General features: G+C 38.5%; 1 pseudogene; it reads right to left on the minus strand.

Moving 5' to 3' along the window:
- Window positions 1-622: 622 nt before the first annotated feature.
- On the minus strand, window positions 623-21,998 carry LOC116130170 (annotated as a pseudogene).
- Window positions 21,999-22,032: the final 34 nt, after the last annotated feature.

Genomic DNA, 22,032 nt, shown 5'->3' on the forward strand with positions numbered 1-22,032 from the left:
ATTATTCTTCTGCTATTACGTTACATGTTTGATTTCTTTCACATTGTATCGTCAGCTCACAGAAGAAACGGAGGAATATCATTTATTTAAACGCCAGAGTTGTTGAGCTGAAGTAAGAATTATCTTGACTTGACTGTTAAACAAAGTATGAATATTTTAGTAGGGTGAAGTTGTGGTGGACTTTGCCGCATCCTATGATAACAATAAAATAATAAAGATCACCATAATCCCAGCAATGAAATATGAAAACTTTAAGGAAACTGAACAATTTTAGGCCATAACATTCATTGATTGAGTTGGTCTCATCGCCCATGACAGGTATAAATAATGCTGATGTATGATACTTTGCTGGAAGTGCATCAAATTTCCACTTTGCAGTTTGAATGTTTTTGGCGCCAATTGAATTCTGTTTCTGCAGTTGGTCTGACGTGTGTGAGCTGCAGTTTTTGTTGCGTTTTAGTTGATTTGTTTAGGTGTGATTAAGACCTGTAAATGATGTATTTTGAGCATTTTTTGTTAATTGTTAAGAGTTTAAATTCAAATATGAAAAATCTCTGCTGTAGTTGTTGTAACAGTGGATGGTTTAGTTGTATTGTTGTATAAATCATCAGTTTTAATGAAGAGATAAAAACTTTTCCATACACTCCTCAGTTTTTTCCTTTCTTTTCTTTGAATTCTCCGGCCATAAAATTTTACGTTTCATATAAGAAATTAGGTTTTAAGAATAGGGGTAAACTTTCGGTTGCCATTCCATTCACCCCATCGCCTCCTCCTTCTACGTCTACTTCATCTCGGCCATCTCGGCCATCTCTATCACCTACCACTTCTCCAATACAACTGCATTACTCCTTTCTCGGTTGAGCTTTTTTCTTGTGTCGTCTCGTCGCCCTCTTCTGTTTCTGTTTTGGCAATACTCATCAATTCATCACCTACTGTTACTACTTACTACAACTAAGGTTGCTTCCTCTGGCTCTGATGGCTACCATGTCATGCATCATATGATCTCAACTTTCAAACTTTCTCACTTTCTTTCTCTTCTTTGAATCTCGCCCATCTGGTTTGATTTTTGGGTTTTGCAAGTTGATTAAGTGATTTGGCGTCGCTATTTTTTTTTCCGCTTCTTTTTGTAATTTTGTGAACAGTACAAGATAATCGAAACCAAAACTGAAACCAACGATTCCAATTCCGGTTCTTATGATTAAGGAACTGCAGAGTACTAGTTCCAGGAGGAGGTGCTGGCATTCTGAGAGGAGGTGCTGATATAGACCAGGGATACAATGCAGAGGTTGCAAGCAATTTGGGCACATAAAAAAGGTTTGCAAGAACAAGGGAAGCCAGCCAACACAACAAGCTCAAGTTGGAGAAGATCAACAACAATGTCAGGAAGCTGAACAGCTCTTTGTGGCCTCCTGTTACACAACACAGATCAGCAATGAAGCTTGGCTGATTGATAGTGGTTGCACCAACCACATGGCTGCAGACCTACAAAAATTTATCAATTTGGACAGCTCATATAGTTCCAAAGTTAAAATTGGAAATTGTGACTTTGTGGAGGTCAAAGGCATAGGAGATGTGGTTGTCCAAACATTATCAGGTACTAAAATTATCCCTCATGTCTTCTATGTACCTGAAATTAGTCAAAATTTGTTAAGTATTGGGCAAATGTTAGAGAAGGGTTATTCTCTACATTTTCAAAACCAAGCTTGTATCATATTAGATGCCGATGGAAATGAACTAATATGTGTGAAAATGTTGGGAAAAAGCTTCCCAGTTGAGTGGAAAAATCCTGGTAACTTAGCCTTGTCATCTAGGTTGGAAGAATCTAAAATTTGGCACAAAAGGCTTGGTCGTTTTCATTATAATGGTCTCAAAGAGCTTAGGAGCAAAAATATGGTTTTGGACCTGCCTAAGATTGAAGAGAAGAAAAGTCTTTGCAGTGCTTGCCAACTTGCTAAGCTCAGCAGGCCACCCTTTCCCAAGGATGAGGTCTGGAGAGCAACTGAAAAACTCCAACTGATTCATACTGATCTTTGTGGCCCTATGCAAGCTGAATCCATGAGTGGGAGTAGATGCTTTGTCCTATTCATTGATGACCTCACACGGATGACTTGGGTGTATTTCCTAAAGCAAAAGAATGAGGTTGCTGCAGTATTTAAAAATTTCAAGCTGCAGGTGGAGAATCAAATAGGGCTGAGAATTAAGACTATAAGGAGTGATAATGGGACATAATACACATCAAAGGAGTTTGATTCCATTTGCAAAGATGCAAGTATCAAGCACCAATTCACTACTCCATATACTCCACAACAAAATGGAGTTAGTGAAAGGAAGAATAGGACACTCATGGATATGGCTAGGTGTATGATTATAGAGGAAAGATTGCCAAGAATGTTTTGGGTTGAAGCTGTCAACACAGGGGTAAACATTTTTAATAGACTCCCAACCAAGGCTGTCAAGAATTAGAATCCATTTGAAGCTTGGAGTGGAGTCAAACCGACAGTGAGTAGTCTTAAAGTGTTTAGGAGCATTTGCTATGTAATGGTTCCAGCAAACAAAAGAGGCAAATTAGATGAAAAATCAGAAGCTGGAATTTTTATAGGGTACAGTAGTCAGTCCAAAGGCTATAGAGTCTACATTCCTGAATCCAAATGAATTGTGATTACAAGGGATGTAAAGGTTGATGAGAGAGCAATCTAGAATTGGGAGTATAAAAAGATTGATGCCGACTGCAAACTACATCAGCCAACCGAGAGTCTGATTGAAGAGGCTGAAACTAAAAAGGATGAAGAGCCTTCGATTAGAAGGATCAGAACCTTGGCTGATGTCTATGCAAGAAGTAATATGGTTGTGCTTGAACCAAGGAATTATACTGAAGCTATTGAGTCAGAAGCTTGGAGGAATGCAATGCAAGAGGAGATGTCAATGATAGAGAAAAACAGCACCTGGAAGCTTGTTGATAGACCTGGAAACAGGAAAGTAATCCAAGTGAAGTGGATTTGCAAGAAAAAACTTAATCCTAATAGTATAGTCCATAAACACAAAGCAAGGCTGGTGGTTAAGGGGTTCGCACAACAGCATGAGGTAGATTTTTCTGACACTTTTGCTCCAGTGGCCAGGCATGACACCCATTAATGCTGTAAGAATACCAGGCCTGAATGCACCAGTAATCTCCGAAAGAAGCTGGACCTTTTTCTCCTCAAAACCTCGCTTTTTCATTTCCTAAGATAAAATAGCAGCATAAGCCTTAAATATTCAGAATACTTAAAATTCGAAAGTAAAAATAGATTTAGCATGATTACCTGCGGGGCATCCACATAGTACTGCATATCCTGAAAAGTTAAAGTTACAGGCTCTAAAGGTAGAACCATCCTTCCTGCAACATTCAATGACAGATTTAGAAAACACAAGAGGCATAAATTATTATAAAATAATTTTAAAATAGTCATTAACCTCTAGAATTATTATAAAATTAAAATTCGCTCACCCCTTTTAGGTCTTGCAACAGTTTTAAGAGGAGCATTACTGGATTTTCTATATTTGTCTAAACCACTACTATCATCTTCTTCTTCTTCCAGTTCAGAGTACTTTTCATTAGAAATGATGCCACGGGATTTTCCTGGAGCTGAACATGTACCAATGTATCAGTAAGCACATGTAATGTACAAATTCTAATAAAAGAAGGCCATGAAGCAGTGGAAGATGCACTTACGCTTCAAAAATGTCAAAGCCAAGGTAAAAATAAGATTGAAAAGCACCGTGAATCCAATTAAAGCACCAACGGAGATCCAGTAAAAATAACTATTGATATTCAATCCACGGCTCTCCAGTGTTTGCTGTCCTAAAGTTGTGTTTCCTGACATTATCTGTGAATCAACCAAACAACTGCCACGTAATGAATAATTTATCCTTTTCATATGTTAATTCTATTCCTGCAAGTGAATTGGTTTGAATTGTCAAATACTTTTCCCAACGAGGAGCAAGAAATTCGTTCACTGTCATGCCTATCTCCCCATATGTCAAAGGACAAACCCAGAATCCCCATTCTAGCCAAGAAGGCATAGATGCTGAAACTCAAAAAGTAAATACTTAGTTCAATTCTCAGACGAAAACTCATAGAAAATAATAATAGGAAACCAATCTTACATCTTGGAATAACAAATCCTCCAAATAATAATAGCAATAATGTACACACAATGCTAACAGTCAAACTAGCAACCATAGTTCGGCAGATCAAGGCAATAGAACGAAACATCAATATTGATGTTAGGTGCACAAGGAACAGTAGAATGAACTGGCGGAAAAACCTAATAAACACAACGAAAACAGAAAAAAAAAAATTAGGTCATAAGGGCAGTCCAAACAAGTGCTTCCATCAGGAAGATCATATATGTGCTCAGCAAGAGACAAATTTCTAGTCCTTGCAGAACCTAAGGAAAGAGCAGTAGCAAATAGACACCATGCAAAGCATCTTGTGGCCTAGATTGTGAATTTAGAAATCTTAGAACATCAATAATTATTCTCCTTCAGAGTCATTTCATTTTGCCATCTTTGATCAAAGCATCTTAGATTACTAGAATAGATGGTTACTGTCATCAAACCTGGAACTATTGTGTTAGCCACATCCCACATAGGAGAGAGAGGAATTGGAACCAAATATATGGAACAGCTACATATGTTTTGACATTGCTCCATTTGCATTTTCCACTAAAGGAAAAAAAAATTATATCTTAGACTCACCTTCCAACTTCACGACTGTAACCAATAACATAGTAAGTGAGGGCAGTCTGTTGAAGATGATGATAACTTGCTGGAAATGCAACATTGCTCAGCTGAGGTTTCAAACAACCTTTTTGGCGCCAAGTGTTTTGTTTTGGTTAGGATGCAGTAGTTGATGCTGCAGAATTTGGCATAGTGTAGTGATATTTTGTGACATGTTTAGTTGAGATTAAGACATGTTTTGGTGTAAGATTTTATTTAAATTCAAATGTGCTACATCTCATCCACTGCAGTAGGTAGTTTAGGTAAGAAAAAGTGGACTGTTTTGTATAAATGTAATCCACGTTCAATGAATGAAAATGAGCACACATTTCCCATTCTAAGTCGCCTCTTTCCATTGCAATACACTCTTACTTATCACTCTCCAGCTTAACAATTTGAACCAACAATTGGTATCAGAGCCATAGTTGATCTTAAGGGCATGATGCATTTACCTCTTTCCATCCAATTTCTCAGCCTTTGTTACTGTGAAACCATTTGTTAAACTCCATATAGCCCGATTCAATGGCATAATACACAGCTTCTTTTACTCCTCTAATCTTCAACGGTGAGCAATACCACATGTGGGCTGTCAAAATAAAAACTTTTCTAAGGGGACAAGGTTTATGGCAGTATGTTGAAGAGAATAAACACCCATCTGCATTGGGGCCAAACCCCATGATGAATCAGATCAAGCTTCATGAGGAGGAAGCTACTAAGGCTCCTAGAGCCTTGTCACATATTCATGCAGCTGTAACTGAACTTGTGTTTACAGGAATCATGGCCTATGAGACAGCCAAGGAAGCATGGGATAAACCCAAAGAGGAGTTTGGTGGTAGTGATACAACAAGAAATATGCATGTGTTGAACTTAAGGAGGGAATTTGAAATGTTGAAGATGCAAGAGTCAAAATCAGTAAAGGAGTATGTAGATAGGTTAATGAATGTAGTGAATAAAATCAGGTTGTTGGGTGAGGAAATGACAGATAAGAGAATTATGGAGAAAGTCTTAGTTAGTCTACCTGAGAGGTTTGAGTCCAAGATTTCTTCACTTGAGGACTCCAAGGATTTGTCTCAAATCACACTCACTGAACTGGTGCATGCTTTGCAAGCTCAAGAGCAAAGGAGATTGTTGAGACAAGAGGATTCAAGTAAGGGTGCAATGGTGGCAGGCTTTAAAGGCAGACCTGGTCAAGGAGGAAGTAAAAGGCTTGCTGGAGAAAAGAAAGGGAAAGAGAAAATAGCCAACCAGTGGAGCAAACCAAGTGGAATGAAAGAGTTTCCACTGTGTTCTCACTGCAAGAAGAAGGGCCACTCTAAAAAAAGGTGTTGGTTCAGATCAAATATCCAATGTAGAGCATGTAAGCAATATGGCCACATTGAAAAAGTGTGCAAGAACAAGCCAAACCAGCCACCACAGCAAGCACAAATTGTTGAGGATCAGCAGCCAAATTCAGAATCTCAGTAGTTATTCGTGACTTCATGTTGTGCAGCTCAAGCTTACAATGATGCATGGCTGATAGACAGTGGCTGCACCAACCACATGATAGCAAACTTGCAGGATTTTGTCAACTTGGACAAGGCATACCATTCCAAAGTTAAAGTTGGAAATGGGGAGTTTGTGGATGTCAGAGCGTAAGGAGATGTTGCTGTGCAAACTAGGTCAGGTATTAAACTAATTCCCAATGTTTTGTATGAACCTGATATAAGCCACAATTTACTTAGTGTAGGACAAATGTTAGAAATGAATTATGTCCTACATTTTCAGGATCAGTCTGCACAATCCTGGACAGTGAAGGCAGTGAACTAATGAGGGTTAGAATGATGGGAAAAAGCTTCCCTATTAGGCTGAAAAAACCAGAACCTAAAGCCTATAGTACTGCTGATGTAAATGAGTCTGAATTATGGCCCAAAAGATTAGGCAATTTCAACTATCATGGTCTTAGGGAAATTCAGACTAAAGAACTAGTCCACAATCTACCAGAAATCGTAGAGACTAAGGCTGTATTTGCTACTTGTCAGCTTGGCAAGATGAGTAGACAACCATTCCCTGAAAACAAAGCCTGGAGAGCTGCTGAGAAGCTCTAGCTTATCCACACAGATGTGTGTGGACCCATGCAGACACCATCACTAAATGGGAGCAAATATTTTGTTTTGTTCATTGATGATTGGTCCAAGATATGTTGGGTTTATTTTTTGAAACAAAAAATTGAAGTTGCAGTTGTGTTTGAAAGATTCAAGCTGCAAGTTTGAGAACCAAACTGGACTTAGTATCAAAACTATAAGAAGTGACAATAAGAGTGAGTACACTTCAAGTGAGTTTGAAACAATCTACAGGCTGGCTGGAATTGTGCATCAATTTAGCAGTCCCTATACTCCGCAGCAAAATGGAGTCAATGAGAGGAAGAATAGGACTACTATGGAAATGGCTAGGTGTATGGTTGCTGAGAAGAAGTTGCCCAATTCCTTTTGGGTAGAGGCAGTAAACACAGGGGTCTATTTGCTTAATAGACTTCCTACCAAGGCCTTAGTTAATCAAACACCCTATGAGGCTTGGTATGGAGTGAAGCCTACGGTTGGAAATCTAAGAATTTTTGGAAGTGTATGCTGTGCACTCATTCCAGCAGTCAAGAGAAGCAAACTGGATAACAAAGCCATGATAGGAATCTTTATTGGCTATAGTGAGCAGTCCAAGGCTTATAGAGTCCATGTTCCAACAACTAAGAAAATTCACATCACTAGAGATGTGAAAGTAGATGAAAGTAGGGTCTGGAACTGGGAGAAAAATGAGGTTGAAAAAGACTCAAGGGGGCAGTTGACAGACACAACAGTAGGCAAACATGATGATCAAGAAGAGACAGATTCTGATGATGATTTTCCAGTTCGAGTTACTAGGCCTCTGGCAGAGGTTTATAAGAGGTGTAATGCAGCCTTACTTGAACCTGCAAACTACAAGGAGGCTACTAAGTCAGTTATTTGGAGGAATGCAACGGAGGAAGAGTTAAACATGGTTGAAAGGAATGGCACCTGGGAATTGGTAGACAGACTTGCAACCAGGAGGGTAATCCAAGTCAAATGGATTTACAAAAGGAAGCTAAAACCTGATGGATCAGTCTATAGACAGAAAGCAAGGTTGGTTGTTAAGGGGTTTGCTCAACAATTTGGAGTAGACTTCTTGGATACATTTGCACCTATGGCCAGGCATGACACAATTAGGCTTCTTCTTGCCTTAGCAACCTAGTTTGAGTGGAGAATCTATCAGTTAGATGTCAAGTCTGCTTTCCTAAATGGTTGGCTCAATGAAGAAATTTATGTAGAGCAATCGGAGGGATATAAAGTGGAAGGGCAGGAGAACAAAGTTTATTTGTTGAGGAAGGCAATATATGGCCTAAAATAGGCTCCTAGAGCCTAGTATAGTAGAATCAATGAGCATTTGGTTAGCTTGGGATATGTAAGGAGCCCAAATGAACACACCCTATATGTGAAAAAGCTGGAAGGGGAATTTACTATAGTATCATTATATGTAGATGATTTACTCATCATGGGAAACAGTCTAATTCAACTAGAGAAGTTTACGATGGCCATGCACAATGAGTTTGAAATGACTAATTTAGGAGAAATGCCCTATTTCCTTGGAATGGAGATCAACCAAAGTCAACATGGGATATTTGTTTGCCAACGGAAATATGCTAATGAAATCTTACATAAGTTTGACATGGACAAGTGCAAACCAGTGGACACTCCTCTGGTTGCAAATTTGAAGCTGAGCAAAGATGATGGGGCTCTGAAGATTGTTGAAGGATTTTATAGAAGTTTGATTGGTTGTCTATTGTATTTGACTACCATCAGACCAGACTTAATGTTTGCAACAAGTATTCTCTCCAGATTCATGAGCAACCCGAGTGAAATCCATCTTAAGGTAGCTAAGAGGGTGTTGAGGTATATTAAGGGAAGTTCAAATCTTGGTGTATAGTTTAAGAAGACTGAAAACCTTCAGCTTATTGGGTACTTTGACAGTGACTGGGTTGGATGCATTGATGATATGAGAAGTACTTCAGGCTATGTCTTCTTCTTGAATTCAGGAGCTATATGTTGGCTTTCCAAAAAGCAAGACACCATTGCTCAGTCCACAATAGAAGCAGAATACATTTCTGCTACTGCTACTGTAAACCAAGCCATATGGCTTAGGAAAATTCTGGTAGATTTGAAGCAAACTCAAAAAGGTCCAATTGTAATTTTTTGCGACAACCAATCGACTGTAGCAATGGCAAAGAATCCCATCTTACACGACAGAACCAAGCATGTCAAGATCAAGTTCCATGCTATGAGAGAGGCAGAAAGCAATGGAGAGGTGAAATTAATTCATTACAGGGGTGAAGAATAGATAGCTGATGTTATGACCAAGGCTTTACCTAAAACCAAGTTTGAGAATTTAAGACTTAGACTTGGTGTTTCCAGTAAGATTATTAAGGAGAAGTGTTGAAGATGATGATAACCTGCTGGAAATGCAACATTGTTCAGCTGAGGTTTCAAACAACCTTTTTGGCGCCAAGTGTTCTGTTTTGGTTAGTATGCAATAGTTGATGCTACAGAATTTGGCACAATGTAGTGATATTTTGTGACATGTTTAGTTGAGATTAAGACATGTTTTGGTGTAAGATTTTATTTAAATTCAAATGTACTACATCTCATCCACGGCAGTAGGTAGTTTAGGTAAGAAACAATGGACTGTTTTGTATAAATGTAATCCATGTTCAATGAATGAAAATGAGCACACATTTGCCAGTCTAAATCGTCTCTTTCCATTGCAATACACTCTCACTTATCACTCTCCAGCTTAACAATCTGAACAAACATAGTCCAAATAAAAGCTCCCAAAAATGAAAGTAGAGCCTTGAGGATACTAGTCGAGATTGCATAAGCCCAGGTAGGATAGAAGCTGCGAGTCTTGACACTATCATGCTTAGCTCTAGAAATTCATCGACAACGAGAATAAGGAGCGCATAGAATAAAGATCCCCTATAGTAATTTACATTTATAACACCAATAGCTATTTGAGTACGTAGAAACATTGTCATTGTTATTGAAGCTGTTGAAGATGATGATATCTTGCTGGAAATGATGAAGTCAATAGACGGTGGGAGCTGCAAGATTTTGGCACCATAGTTTGAAATGGTTCTGTGCGTGAAACTGCAGTTTTTTGGTCACTGTTTGAAAGACTTTTGTGATGTTCATTAGTGATGTGTTTAGGTGAATTCAGCTTTGATTAAGGAATGTATTTGAAATGTTTGTACTTGTATTAGTTGTATGTGTTTTGTTTAAATTCAAACTTGTAAAATATCCACTGTATTAGGTGATACAATGGACTGACTTTGTGTATAAATTACCCCTATTTTTTGAATGCAAAATAGAGCAAAATTTCAGTTTATATTTTCTCTCTCTACAGCTCTCTCTCACGCCTATTTTGGTCCTCTTTCATTTGTATTCTCCAGCTCTAAAAACCAACAATTGGTATCAGAGCTGTTATGATCTTTCAGGACCTAGAAAAAGAAAGACCTCTTAACAAAACTCAACACCATACGTAATCATCTTCATGGCAACAACTCCAGCTTCACTTTCTCCACCTATCTTCAATGGAGATCAATTCCATGTATGGGCTGTTAAGATGAAGACTCATTTAAAAGGTCATAGGTTAGGGCAATACGTAGAGGAGGAGAAGCAAGCTCCTTAGTTGGGAGCAAACCCCACACTGAACCAAATCAGGATTCATGAAGAGGAGATGTCTAAAGCACCAAGGGCCCTATCTTTACATACACTTGGCAGTGACAGACCAAGTCTTCACTAGGATTATGGTGTGTGAAACTCCTAAAGAGGCTTGGGATAAGCTTAAGGAGGAGTTTAGGGGCAGCAATACAACACGCAGCATGCAAGTTCTAAACCTGAGAAGAGAATTTGAGATGCTTAAGATGCAAGAGCCTGAGTCTGTTAAGGAGTATGTAGATAGGCTGATGAATGTGGTGAACAAAATTAAGCTACTTGGTGAAGAGTTTACTGACAAGAGGATAGTAGAGAAGGTTTTGGTCAGTTTACCTGAGAGATTTGAGGCAAAAATCTCTTCACTTGAAGACTCCAAAAACCTGTCCCAAATCAGCTTAACAGAACTTGTGCATGCTCTTTAAGCATAAGAGTAGAGGCGATTGCTGAGGCAGGAAGACTCAAGTGAAGGAGCCATGATAACAAGCCAAAATAGGAGATATGCTGGAGAGAATAAAGGAAAAAAGGAAGTTAACAACGAAGGAGAAAAGAATGCAGGAATGAGAACCTTTCCTCCTTGTCCTCACTGCAAGAAAAAGAACCACTCTGAAAACAGATGTTGGTTCAGGCCTGGTATCCAATGCAGGTCTTGTAAGTAGTTTGGACATGTAGAAAGGGTGTGCAAGAATAAAGGAGGGTAGCAGGAGCATCAATTCCAGGTAGTGGAGAATCAACAGTAGACTCAAGAACCTCAGCAGATGTTTATGGCTTCAAGATGTGTAGCTGATTGTGATCAAGAGGTGTGGTTAATTGACAATGGTTGCACCAACCATATGACTCCAAACCTTGGTCATTTTGTGAACTTGTATCAAAGTTATCGATCCAAAGTGAAGATAGGAAATGGAGAGCTGCTGCAGGTCAGTGGCAAGGGAAATGCTACTGTCCAAACCAAGTCAGGTACCAAGTTCATATATGATGTTTTATTTGTTCTTGAAATCAGTCAAAGCCTACTTAGTGTATGACAAATGCTTGAGAGGAATTACTCTCTGCATTTTAAAAACTCAGCATGTGTCATTATAGAATGTGATGGGAGTGAGTTAATGAGAGTTAGGATGCAAGGAAAAAACTTCTCGGTAGAGTGGGGAAAAGCTATTTTTCAAAACTAGTCAGCTAACATAGTTAACAGAAATGTCAAAGTGGACGAGTTTGCTGTTTGGAATTGGGAAAAAGTCAAGTTGAAGTCAAGCCAAGCTTCCAACAAGATAGAATGCCCAAAAGTCAGATTGAAGAAGTTAATTCAGATGAAGTTGATGAAGTTCCAGTCAGAGGTACAAAACCTATATCTGAAATTTATGAGAGGTGCAATGTGGTTGAGTTAGAACCAACAAGCTACAATGAGGCAAATGCTTGAGAGGAATTACTCTCTGCATTTTAAAAACTCAGCATGTGTCATTATAGAATGTGATGGGAGTGAGTTAATGAGAGTTAGGATGCAAGGAAAAAACTTCTCAGTAGAGTGGGGAAAAGCTATTTTTCAAAACTAGTCAGCTAACATAGTTAGCAGAAATGTCAAGGTGGACGAGTTTGCTGTTTGGAATTGGGAAAAAGTCAAGTTGAAGTCAAGCCAAGCTTCCAACAAGATAGAATGCCCAAAGGTCAGATTGAAGAAGTTAATTCAGATGAAGTTGATGAAGTTCCAGTCAGAGGTACAAAGCCTATATCTAAAATTTATGAGAGGTGCAATGTGGTTAAGTTAGAACCAACAAGCTACAATAAGGCAGTCAAATCTGATGCTTGGAGAAGCTGCAATGAAAGAGGAGATCTCTTCAATAGTGAAGAACAAGTTGCAGATATAATGACCAAAGCTTTGTCCAAAGCCAAGTTTGAAGATGTAAAGCTCAAACTTGGTGTTTCCAGCAAAGATATCAAGGAGTGTTGAAGATGATGATATCTTGCTAGAAATGATGAAGTCAACAGACGGTGGGAGTTGCAAGATTTTGGCACCACAATTTGAAATGGTGCTGTGCATGAAGCTACAGTTTTTTTGTCACTGTTTGAAAGACTTTTGTGATGTTCATTAGTGATGTGTTTAGGTGAATTCAACTTTGATTAAGGAATGTATTTGAAATGCTTGTACTTGTATTAGTTGTATGTGTTTAGTTTAAATTCAGACTTGTAAAATATCCACTGTATTAGGTGATACAGTGGACTGACTTTGTGTATAAATTACCGTTGTTTTTTGAATGCAAAAGAGAGCAAAATTTCAGTTCAGATTTTCTCTCTCTACAGCTCTCTCTCACGTCTGTTTTGATCTTCTTTCCTTAGTATTCTCCAGCTCTAAAAACCAACAGAAGCTAAGATAACTAGTTGCGCAGACAAAGAATGCAAAATTCCTTCCGGATTAGAAGGCACATATATGTGGATCTATGGATGATAATAATATGGAATAATTTTAATAAAGGATGGTACCTGTGTAGATTTGAATATGTAAGTGAAAGAATTCCTCCTCATCAAAAATAATTCCCTATTTGTGCTAGCTTTAAAAAGTTCCCAATTGGTTAACGAAAACTTCTCAAAAGACAAAGCATTCTTGTGTCTCTGAGACTTGATAAATGGCTTTTTGCAAGCTCCTCATCCAGCTTCAAACCAATATGAGATTCCTTAAACTCTTTGACAAACTATTCAATGGAAACATAACCATAAGGCTGCTCTTTGTGGTACCAACACTGGGCTTGATCTTTCCTAGAGAGAACCTGGAGTAATACAAACTAGCCAAAAGATCCATTTCATACAGTACAAATGGGACAACTATGAATCTTGTAAATCTACCTCCTGAAGGAAGTCAGTAACTCCTTTCCTCTCTGGGCACCTAAAGCCATAGTCCTCAAAGAACTTGCAAATGTAAGTGTGTAGGCCATGATACACAATCCTCCCTTCTACCATCAGAATTATGTCATCGAAGAGATCGAAAGTCTCCAGTGCTGGTTGAAGAAGTGAAATCAATGCAGTGGCATCAGTAATGTTGATGCAGTGATACTTTGCTGGAAATGCATCAAATTTCTAGTTTGCAGGTTGAATATTTTTGGCTCCAATTGAATTCTGTTTCTGCAGTTGGTCTAACGTGTATAGCTGCAGTTTTTGGTGCATTTTAGTTGACTGGCTTAGGTGTGATTAAGTCATATAAATGATGTATTTTGAGTATGTTTTGTTGGTTGTTAGAATTTAAATTCAAATATGAAAATCTTTGTTGTAGTTGTTGTAACAGTGGATGGTTTGGTTATATTGTTGTATATATTATCAGCCTAAATGAAAAAACTCAGACTTTTCCATACCCTCATCAGTTTTTCCTTTCTTTTCTTTGTATTCTCCAGCCATAACACCATCAAATGGTATCAGAGCTAGCTTGAGAAACCTAAAAAACTCTTCCCACACAGAATCAATTCTTCACCTTGTCCTCAAGAACTCCACCCTAGTTTCAACAACCTCCCTATTTTCAGACCATCTGTTTGAACTAATGGCTGCTCAATCAGCCTTGATGTCACGTCCAGTTTTCAATGGAGAACATTATCATATTTGGGCTGTGGAAATGAAGGCTTTCCTATGGGGACAGGACCTATGGCAGTATGTAGAGGAGAATAGGCAGCTAGCACCCTTGGGACCAAATCCCACTTTGAACTAGATCAGAATCCATGAAGAGGAAGCTGCCAAGGCATCGAGAGCCCTAGCTCACATCTATGCAGTTGTAACCGACCTTGTGTTCACAAGGATTATGGCTTATGAGACTCCAAAGGAGGCGTGGGACAAGTTGAGAGAGGAATACATGGAAAGGAACACAACCAGAAACATGCAGGTGCTGAATTTGAGAAGGGAGTTTGAGTTGCTGAGGATGAAAGAATCAGAGAAAGTGAAGGATTATGTTGACAGGCTGATGAATGTTGTCAACAAAATCAAGTTGTTAGGGGTAGAGTTGACAGATAGAAGAGTGGTGGAAAAGGTCTTGGTGAGCTTGCCAGAGAGGTTTGAATCCAAAATCTCTTCCCTTGAGGACTCTAAGGACATGTCTCAGATCACCTTGACTAAGCTTGTTCATGCACTCCAAGCTCAAGAACAAAGAAGGCTCTTGAGGCAAGAAGACACAAGTGAGGGAGTAATGGTAGCAAACCAAAAAGGTAAGCCTACACAAGGACAAAACAGGAGGTATGCTGGGGATAAAAAGGGGAAAGAAATGAGTAATAATCAGTGGGAGAAATCAAGTGGGGTGCAGGAGTATCCTGCATGTACCCACTACAAAAAGAAAGGGCATTTGGAGAGGAGGTGCTAGTATAGACTAAGGATACAATGCGGAGGCTACAAACAATTTGGGCACATAGAAAAGGTTTGCAAGAACAAGGGAAGCCAGCCAACACAACAAGCTCAAGTTGGAGAAGATAAGTAGCAATGTTAGGAGGCTGAACAGCTCTTTGTGGCCTCTTGTTACACAGTACAGATCAGCAATGAAGCTTGACTGATTGACAGTGGCTGCACCAACCACATGGCTGCAGACCTATAAAATTTTATCAATCTAGACAGCTCATATAGTTCCAGAGTTAAAATTGGAAATTGTGACTTTGTGGAGGTCAAAGGCATAGGAGATGTGGCTGTCTAAACATTATCAGGTACCAAAATTATCCCTCATGTCTTGTATATGCCTAAAATTAGTCAAAACTTTTTAAGTGTTGGGCAAATGTTAGAGAAGGGTTATTCTCTACATTTTCAAAACCAGGCTTATATCAATTAGATGTTGATGGAAATGAACTAATGTGTGTGAAAATAATGGGAAAAAGCTTCCTGGTTGAGTGGAAGAATCCCAGTAACTTAGCCCTGTCATCTAGGCTGGAAGAATTTGAAATTTGGCACAAAAGACTTGGCCATTTTCACTATAATGGTCTCAAAGAGCTTAGGAGCCAAAATATGGTTTTGGACCTACCTGAGATTGAAGAGAAGAAAAATCTTTGCAGTGCTTGCCAACTTGCTAAGCTAAGCAGGCCAGCCTTTCCCACGGATCAAGTCTGGAGAGCAACTAAAAAACTCCAGCTGATCCATACTGATGTTTGTGGCCCTATGCAAGCTGAATCCATGAGTGGGAGCAAGTACTTTGTGCTCTTTATTGATGACCTCACACGGATGACTTGGGTGTATTTCTTGAAGCAAAAGAATGAGGTTGCTACTATATTTAAAGGTTTCAAGCTACTGGTGGAGAATCAAACAGGGCTGAGAATTAAGACTATAAGGAGTAAGAATGGGACAGAATACACATCAAAAAAGTTTGATTCTATTTGCAAAGATGCAGGGATCAAGTACCAATTCACTACTCCATATACTCCACAACAAAATGGAGTTAGTGAAAGGAAGAATAGGACACTCATGGAGATGGCTAGGTGTATGATTATAGAGAAAAGATTGTCAAGAATGTTTTGGGCTCAAGCTGTCAACACTAGGGTCTATATCCTCAATAGACTCCCAACCAAGTTGAAGCCTGGAATGGAGTCAAACCGACAGTAAGTAGCCTTAAAGTGTTTGGGAGCATTTGCTATGTAATGGTTCCAACAAACAAAAGAAGCAAGTTAGATGAAAAATCAAAAGTTGGAATTTTTATAGGGTACAGCAGTTAGACCAAAGGCTATAAAGTCTTCATTCCTGAATCTAAAAGGATTGTGATCACAAGGGATGTAAGGGTTGATGAGAGAGCAATCTGGAATAGGGAGAATAAGAAGATTGATGTAGACTGCAAACTACAGCAGCCAACCAAGAGTTTGATTGAAGAAGCTGAAACTAAAGAGGATGAAGAACCTTCGATTAAAGGGACCAGAACCTTGGCTGATGTCTATGAAAGAAGTAATATGGTTGTGCTTGAACCAAAAAGTTATGCTAAAGCTGTTGAGTCAAAAGCTTGGAGGAATGCAATGCAGGAGGAGATGTCAATGATAGAGAAAAACAGCACTTGGAAGCTTGTTCACAGGCCTGGAAACAGGAAAGTAATCCAAGTGAAGTGGATCTACAAGAAAAAACTAAATCCTAATGATACAGTTTACAAACACAAAGCAAGGCTGGTGGTTAAAGGGTTTGTACAGCAGCATGGGGTGGATTTTTCTGACACATTTGCTCCGGTGGCCAGGCATGACACTATCAGGTTACTCCTTGCTATGGCAGCTCAATTTGGCTGGAAAATTTTTTAGCTTGATGTTAAATTGACATTCCTAAATGGCTGGTTGAGTGAGGAATTCTTTGTGGAGCAACCTGAAGGTTATCAAGTCAAGGGTGAAGAAAATAAAATGTACCTGCTGAAAAAGGCTTTATATGGCCTGAAGCAGGCACCTAGAGCCTGGTACAGCCATATAAATGACTATCTAAGCAGCCTAGGATATGTTAGAAGTCCTAATGAGCATACACTTTATGTTAAGGAGACTAAAGGTGACTTGATTGTCGTCTCCTTGTGTGGATGATCTACTGATCACAGGGAGCAATGTAGATCAATTGAGTCAGTTTAAGAAGTCCATGAAAAAGTGAATTTGAGATGACAGATTTGGGCGAAATGACATAGGGTCCGTTTGTTTTATTATTTTGGATAGGATTTTGAGAATAATATTAGATGGTTGAATAGGGGAGTATCACAAGGTAAAATTTAAAAATTTATAAAAAAACCCGCTAGGTTTGCTAATTTAACTAAACACCCCAATATATAAAAATTTTGTAAAATGACAAAAACACTCCCACCACCCGCAGTGCCAGATTCCGGCCACCACCGCCTGAATCTGGCCGAAAAATTGCGTTACACAACAGAATGGTCAGATCTGGCAGGTAGGGCATTGATATGGCCTTTTTTGGCCAGATCCACCACGGATCTGGCCGGAAAAGGCCAGATTTGCAGCCAGATCTGGCCGTCGATGGCTGCAAAAGTCCATCTTTGGTCGTCGCTGACGGCCAGATCAATGAATTACCGGCCATTTCCGGTGGTGGTGTAGACCGTTGTGACAGATTCCTGCTACCACTAGTGATGGTTGCCGGAATCTGGCAAGTATTAGTGGGTAGGGGTGTTTTTGTTAATTTTTAAACTTTTTTCTGGGGGTATTTATGAACTTAATAAACTTAAGGGGTCTAAAAGTAATTAAAAAATAGACTAATATTTCTCAAATAATGTGCCAAACAATATTTGGGGAATAGGATTGGGAATATGGGTAGAAATAATAAGCCAAACGAAGCCATACTTTCTTGGTATGGAAATATTTCAGTCCAATAATGGAATTTTTGTGTGCCAAGAGAGGTATGCAAATGAAGTCCTTAGAAAGTTTGGCATGGAAAGTTGCAAACCTGTAGACACTCCATTGGTTTCCAATTTGAAGCTAAGTAAGGATGATGGTGCAATGAGAATGAATAAGGGGTTGTTTAGAAGCCTAATTGGATGTTTGCTGTACTTAACAGCCACACGACCAAACATCATGTTTGCTGCCAGTTACCTTTCCAGGTTCATGAGTAGTCCAAGTGAGTTGCATTATAGGGCAGCCAAGAGAGTGTTAAGATATGTGAAAGGGAGCTCCAGGCTGGCATTTGGTTCAAAAGGTCTGAAAATCTGAAGTTGATGGGCTATACCGACAATGACTGAGGAGGATCTTTTGATGACATGAAAAGCACCTCAGGTTATGTATTCTACATAAACTCTGGTGCAATTAGTTGGCTATCCAAGAAACAAGAAACTGTGACTCAGTCTACAGCAGAGGTAGAGTATATATTTGCTGCAGCAATTGTGAACCAAGCCATTTGGCTTAGGAAAATTCTAACAGATTTGAAGCAAAACTAGGGAAGTTCAACTCCAATTCTATGTGACAACCAGTCTGCTGTTACCATGGCCAAAAATCCAGTTCTTCATGGAAGGACCAAGCATATCAAGATAAAATTTCATGTTGTGAGGGAAACTGAGTATAATGGTGAAGTTACCTTAATTCACTGCAGGGATGAGAATCAAACTGCTGACATTATGACCAAAGCATTGCCTAAAGCCAAGTTTGAAGATCTTAGGCTCAAACTTGGTGTTTCCAGCAAAGGTATCAAGGAGGAGTGTTGATGCAGTGATACTTTGCTGGAAATGCATCAAATTTCCAGTTTGCAGGTTGAATATTTTTGGCTCCAATTGAATTCTGTTTCTGCAGTTGGTCTGACGTGTATAGCTGCAGTTTTTTGTGCATTTTAGTTGACTGGCTTAGGTGTAATTAAGTCATGTAAATGATGCATTTTGAGTATGTTTTGTTGGTTGTTAGAATTTAAATTCAAATATGAAAATCTTTGTTGTAGTTGTTGTAACAGTGGATGGTTTGGTTATATTGTTGCATGTATTACCAGCCTAAATGAAAAACTCAGAATTTTCCATACTCTCATCAGTTTTTCCTTTCTTTTCTTTGTATTATCCGGCCATAACACCATCAAGTAATATGCACCAAATGTTTTAGGAAGGAGACTATTTGAAAAGTGGTGGAACTGTCTAAGCCATTTGATATTTCATCCATGAAAAGAGCTCTTGTTGGCCCCACAGTCAACTCTCCTACGTAACAGCACCAGAAGATAAATCTAAGAATAACATTGATCGTCTTTTTCAAGTAAAAAGCTAAATCATCATATATCTATAATATAGTCATTGGCATATGAATACTACCTGTACTTGTAGTCAACCTTTTCTTTTGACCTCCAGAGATACCTCTTCTCATGGCATCTCCAACAGATGTCAAGTCCCAGAATCTTAAAGAAAAAGCACAGAAAATATTACCATGCAAATGTGCATGTCTCAGTAAGTTATAAAGAAGAAGCAGGATTATACTTGCTGAAATTACCTTTAAAATGTAGTCTGTTTGCAGGGTACTTTCAAGTCTTTCGGCTGATATTGCCTGTAATAACAATATCAGTTTCAGTTACCAACAGGATCCAGAGCAGTGAATGGAAGGTTCTAATGTACAGAAGAAAAAAATAGAAAAAGAAAAAACCTGCAATATTACTATCTGTTGTTAGTACAATTGTCTAACAGAGTCATGACCTCAAATATGGCTAATTACTATATAAGAATGATCCAATTGAAGAAAATCCGAGTTGCACAAAAAATTTGAATGTATATATTTACTTCTTAACCAGCATTTAGTTTTAAATCATTCTGTATGAGAATATAGATTGACAATAAGGCATTGCAACGAAGAAAACAAACTTACTTGATTTTCTGAAATCTAAATCAATTCATTTCACTTGGTAACTAGTATCAATTATAAGCAAGATTCTTAGTACATAGTCTTCACATTATACTCATAAATACAAAACTTAGAGATTTTTACACGGCATAACTATATTGTGTCCAACATTTAAGAAATCAAGCGAAGATACTAAGTAAAACATCCAAAAATGCTATACGCGTACCTTCATGAAAGCATCTACATCAAGATCAGGTACAATCCCTGCCTCTTTCTCTCTTTTACTGACTTCCATCATTATCTCTTTCATGTACAGAAAAAATTACTAGATTAATATCAGTTTGATAAGCTTAATATGACAAGAAAATTACATCAAAATCATCATTTGAGCACCCAATGATGCTTAACAGCTCGGTGTCCAGTACCCTGACAACGTGCAGAAAAATCAATTTTTTCCCTCACCGTCAGCTCTGGAATATGCAGATAATGTTGGCTTATATAAGCTGATGTTTTCTGAGGAACAAACTCTACTAGTCTGTAACCATTGTAGGACACTTCCCCTGAAAACTGTGCATGAAAGATGAGGATATAAATAAATAAACGTAAGAGAACTGAATCCAAGACAGAAGAAAAAACAAAGAAGATTAATGTATATTTTGGAGAGAATGACTTAGTTTGCCAGAAAGCGCTGACAATAATGTGGTTTTCCCACATCCTGGAGGACCAAGCAATAATGTCATCCTGCAATGAAAACAAGCCAAAGTTCTCAAACATATTCCCAAAATTGTTTCCAGTCCTTGTGCACAAGAACAAAGATAAAATAAATTAAACTCCCCTCCAAAAGCCTAACAAGTAAAGTCCAATCCCTTCCTCAACACCGTGCCACAATTAATCCTAAAAAATATTAAAAAATTATAATAAAAAATACACATTTGAGAAATTGAGTTTTGAAATATGCTATCCTACAAACCACCTGGTGAAGAAAAAGAAGAAGAAGAAGAAGAAGAAGAAAGATCAAGGAAATCTTGCTATTCATCGCGTGAAGCGCGTAACAGGCAGCTTTCAGGGAAGGTGTAAAACTCAACATTTGGTTTTAAAGATTGGAAGGTGAGAAGACTAAAACCTCATTGGTGGCTATATATATGTATTGGTTAATTAAAAATCAAGGAATTTCAAGAGTTTACCTTCCAGGCTTAATGATGCCGCTGATATCTTCTAAGATTCTCAGCTTTGCTTCTTGTTTTGAACCCTACAGATTAGTAATCCCCTGTCACAAACACAAAGGTCAAGCAAATTACCAACAACGACCACTGCCCAAAAAAATAAAAACAAAAAGACATATTGCTTTCAGGGAACCCACAAGATCAATCCATTTTAAGGACTGTGAAGCACATTTTAGAAATGCTCCTCTGCTGCTAAATCAATGGTGTGAAAGAAAAGTTAGTGAATACACAGATACATACATGAAGCATGCTCTCGGTGGCGTTCCAAAGAGTGGGGAGAGGCTTGCTATGAACGACCTCACACTCTGCCTCAACAATAAGATTCTTATATCTCACTTCCACAGTGGGCAACTGTACTCCCACTCTAAAAAGCATAACCAATAACAAATCAGTTTAATTAATGAGATATGGAAATTTGAATAGTAAAAATATATTGACAGACAAACACCAGCTATTTCATGTATTATCAGTGAAGTTAAAATGGCAGAATGCTATGCATTTTAGAAAGGAAGGTAATTACTTGTCAATTCTCTCTTTCGAATTCTGTGCAACAATCGGAGGTTATCATTGTCAATATGTTTGATGAGCTTGTCAATGAACATAGGACGCTCCTGGGGTCCAAGTTTGGTAATATTAACAACACGTTTCCCGGTGGCATCTGCCTCTTTTTCATCAAACAAAGCCTTGTTAATCCGTTCAAAATTTGGTAATCTCTGAAGAGCAGCCCATTGCATCTCATTTTCACCACCCTCCTCCTCATCCTCCTCACCATCATCTGGAGCATAGTTCACATCAGTAATACTACGAAAACTTGAAGTGAAACTTCTAAACGATAACCTTAAGCTTCTTCCAATCTACGCTAACTCAATCCTGAGAGACTCTATTTCATCAGGACCTGCCAGCTGAGCCATTACTATTGTTGCATAAACTGAAGGGCTAAAGAGAGAAGAAGAACAAATTGTAAGTTTGAGTCACTGCTTGGGTATGAAATGATGGAAGATATGTATAATAATGAAAGTGGGTAAGCTGATCCATGGCGGCGTATGGTTGTTTACTCGCATTATATTTCAACTGGAAATGAAATATTATTCTTCTGTT

This window comes from Pistacia vera, unplaced genomic scaffold (assembly GCF_008641045.1).
Source record: "Pistacia vera cultivar Batoury unplaced genomic scaffold, PisVer_v2 Contig106, whole genome shotgun sequence".
In the NCBI taxonomy this organism is placed as follows: Eukaryota; Viridiplantae; Streptophyta; class Magnoliopsida; order Sapindales; family Anacardiaceae; genus Pistacia; species Pistacia vera.